General features: G+C 49.1%; 1 long non-coding RNA gene across 1 annotated transcript; it reads right to left on the minus strand.

The window, feature by feature from the left end:
• Positions 1–3,153: 3,153 nt before the first annotated feature.
• On the minus strand, positions 3,154–3,652 carry LOC118159906. The gene is made up of 2 exons (XR_004747282.1): positions 3,586–3,652; positions 3,154–3,217 (listed from the first exon to the last, which is right to left on the minus strand). It is a non-coding gene; the product is annotated as an uncharacterized LOC118159906 (long non-coding RNA).
• Positions 3,653–4,026: the final 374 nt, after the last annotated feature.

Raw genomic sequence — 4,026 nt, forward strand, 5'->3', positions numbered from 1 at the left:
GGTTTTCAGTCAGACCTAGCATGCATTTCCTGAAGGAATAGGTCTTCTTGCAATTCTGTGCGAGACAGAGAGGATGGAAACAAATTACGCTGATTACTTCTGTAATAAAATGAACTTACTCCATCAACTGCTCTTGCAATATGCAAATGGTAGGAGGATGACAGGTAATGTCTGCAATCTAAGCCAGATATTAGCATCAACAATACAGATTGAAGGTTCTTGGGAAATACTCTATTGCATTAGTTTTAAGTTTGGAGTTACATTACTACTGAAAATAAAGCTTTTTTGTTTCCAGCTATTTACCAGGGCACACTGCTGGCTCATGGTCAACCTGTCGTCCACCAGGACCCCCAGGTCCTTCTCCTCAGAGCTCCTCTCCAGCAGGCCTTCCCCCAGCCTGTACTGCTACTTCCAGTTGTTCCTTCCCAGGTGCAGGACTCTACACTTGCTCTTATTAAACTGCATCTGGTTTCTTCCTGCCCATTTCTCCAGCCCGCCCAGGTCTCACTGAATGGCAGCACAGCCTTCTGGCGGGTCAGCCACTCTTCCCAGCTTTGTGTCATCAGCGTACTTGCTGAGGGCAGACACTATTCCCTCATCACGGTTGTCGATTAAGATGTTGAACAAGACCGGACCCAGCACTGACCCCTGGGGAACACCGCTAGTCACCGGCCTCCAGTGAGATTCTGCTCCACCGATCACCACCCTCTGAGCTCGGCCACTCAGCCAGTTCTCAACCCACCTCACTGTCCACTCATCTATCCCACACTTTCTCAGCTTTGCTAGCAGGATGTCATGGGAGGCAGGATAGAAAGCCTTGCTAAAGTCAAGGTAGATGACATCCACCACTCTCCTCCCATCTGCCCAGCTGGTGATGCCATCATAGAAGGCAATGAGGTTGGTCAAGCACGACTTCCCCTTGGTGAATCCATGCTGACCACTCCTCATAACATTCTTCTCTTCCAATTACTTGGAGATGGCATCCAGAACAAGCTGCTCCAACACCTTTCTAGGGCGATCGTCACAAGGGCATGGTAGTACCAAGTCTGGGAACTAGCTTTGGGCACCAACTGATCGGCGAAGGACTTTGGACCAGCTCTGGGGAGCAACCCTGGGCACCAGCTCTGCGGAGCTGTTCTCGGGACCAATAGGTGTGGGGAGCACGTAGTTCTCCCAGGTCTCAGCAGTTCATGCCACCACATCTGGGGACCAGATCTTCGGAATGGCTGTGGGGAGCAGGTCAGAGTAGCAGCTCTGGGGAGCTGCTCTGGGCTCCATGTCTGCGGACCCGATCTGGGGGACCAGGGCTGGGGAAAATAGCTGCGGACGAAATCTAGAGAGCAGCTTTGGGGACCAGATGTGGGGAGAAGGTGAGGGGACTAGATCAGGGGACCGTGTCTGGGGAGCAGCTCTGCGGACTACCTCTGAGAACCAGCGCTGGGGACCCACTCTGGGGAGATTTTCTGTGGACCAGCAGTTTGAGTACCACGAGTAGGTACTCCAGGAGGAGGTGTACCAGATCTGCGAAGCAGTCGCGGAGGCAATGTCTGGGAATCAGCTCAGGTGAGCAGGTCTGGGGACCAGCTCTCGGGAGCAGCCCTGGGGACAAGGATGTGTGTTTCTAAGGGCAGGTGGGGTGTGTGTTTCTTGGGCAAGCGTTCGGCGGGCCCCCGGGTACGGCGCGCACGCCGAGCGGCGAAACCAGCGGCCCTGGGCGGACAGCGGCCGGTGACCCCCGGCGGACCTCCTGCGCCGCGGCAAACTCCACGCTACTACCAGCAGCGGACTTTCGGAGGATCCCCGGCGGCGATCCCCTTTGGTATCCCGGGAGCCGCGGCGGATCCCCACCGGTGAAACCCAGCAGGTCCCCTGGAGGCGCGGCGGATCCCTGCCTAGCGTCGATAGTGCCTAGCGGACTCGCCCAGCCACAACCGGCGGGTCTCAGCGGACCAAGCCCGACGGCGTCACCTACAGCCCTTGGAGGACACCTGCCGGTCAACACCGGCGGGCACCAAAGCGCTGCGGCGGACTCCGGCCGGCGACCTCCGCTGCTCCCCCGCTTCCAGCGGTGGACCCCGCCGGCGATCCCCGGTAGGCAATAGGGCGTGGAGTGGGGGGCGCGGGGTAGGGCAGCACAAAAAGGCGGGGGTGTTTTTTGGGGGTTAGGTTTGGAAACAAGGGGGAGTATATTCCTGGGGCTAGGTGCGCGGAATACAGCGAGTATGTGTGTATGTTTATGGGGTTAGTGCTGTGCAAAAACACAACCCCACTGTTGTGCAGACCTAAGCACAGAAACACGCCACGCCCCCCCCCCCCCCCCCGCCTTACTGCGCACTCCTATCCCCAGAAACACAACCCTCCTTTTTGCGCACGCAGAAACACACATCTTGGGCAGCTAAGACAGTTTATTGAAGTAAGTCAATAACTGTATCTTGGAGTGATTGTTGAGCTCTTCAGTGGCCTGAGTCCAGCTCCTGTCCTCTTACAAATGCAGTTCATATCAGGAAAAAGGTCAAAATCGATGGGACTTGAAGAACATTATACACAATTTTAATGTCCTGATCTCATGGTGTTTGCTGTCTAGCACTGTTAGTCAAACCAAGTCGTCCTGTCTTTGATAATGTCTCTAACCTTAGTAGCCATGTTATCATCACTGTGGAATTTGATTTCATTAAAGATTTTATTGCATTGAGGATTAATGAGATTGGATTAAGATAATTTTAAATATTCCTTACAATTTTTAATAGGCATTGCAATTGCTACATGAAAATGGCCTCAAAAAGATAGAATGAAAGATGATAGAGTAGCTAGGCTTTTGAAGCTTTGCCGACTGGACTGGACAATAACGTTCTCCGTCAAATGTATTACATGCCTTTTGTTACACTTTTCCCATTGTTGCTTTTCAGCAATTACCAGGAATAACATCAAGCACCAGAGGGAGATGCAGATCCTGCAGGACATAGATCAACCCTTTTGTTTCTTTCCTTGATCAAAGGAGGTGGAAATGCAATCTGGGCTCCAGAGTTAATGATGGGAAGGTTTCTAACAGAAGATGCTTGCATTAATAGCTCTTTCAAGTCTTTGCATCATATCCGGCCATGGGGTACTCCAAGCGGATGCTAAAATGATACTAGAGTTCTTCATGTGTTTTTGAAATCTCTAGGTTTTCAGTCAGACCTAGCATGCATTTCCTGAAGGAATAGGTCTTCTTGCAATTCTGTGCGAGACAGAGAGGATGGAAACAAATTACGCTGATTACTTCTGTAATAAAATGAACTTACTCCTTCAACTGCTCTTGCAATATGCAAATGGTAGGATGATGACAGCTAATGTCTGCAATCTAAGCCAGATATTAGCATCAACAATACAGATTGAAGGTTCTTGGGAAATACTCTTTTGCATTCGTTTTAAATTTGGAGTTATATTCCTACTGACAATGAAGCTTTTTTGTTTCTACCTATCTACCTTTGATGTTACGTAGGATACTTGAAATGTTACATATCCTAATCTGAAAGAGTTTTCTTTAATTGCAAGGTCTGCATTAGTTTAGATTCCATAATGGTTTGGGTTTGGTGGCAAACATACATTTTGGAAACTTTGTTTTGTAGTTCCTGAAGAATTGATGTAGAATCCTCCGAAACGACCTTCCGGAGAGCCGCACAAACGTCCAGAGGTCCAAAATTCTACAGTGGAATTCATTGCTTCTTCTGACTACATGGTGAAAAAAAAAAAAAAAAAATGTTTTCATGGGGATTTTCCACAAAATTGCACATTAATAAAAATGAACATTGCTTATTACTCCAGTGGTACATATTAATTTTCCCATGAGGGCCTCTAAGACCAAAGAAAAGTTCCTATTTGAATTTTGGCAAAAGTATATCTTGAGAAATTTGTCAGTTAAAGGCAATTCCAATGGATGTAGCTGTCCTGTGCAGTTTAACATTGTAGAGTCTGTCTGGAGTCTGATGCAATCTAGTTTCTGGGTCTTTCTCACATTAGGAAGAGGTTTTGAAAGACCGGTAGTGA

This window comes from Oxyura jamaicensis, unplaced genomic scaffold, assembly GCF_011077185.1.
Source record: "Oxyura jamaicensis isolate SHBP4307 breed ruddy duck unplaced genomic scaffold, BPBGC_Ojam_1.0 oxyUn_random_OJ72643, whole genome shotgun sequence".
NCBI classification, from domain to species: domain Eukaryota; kingdom Metazoa; phylum Chordata; class Aves; order Anseriformes; family Anatidae; genus Oxyura; species Oxyura jamaicensis.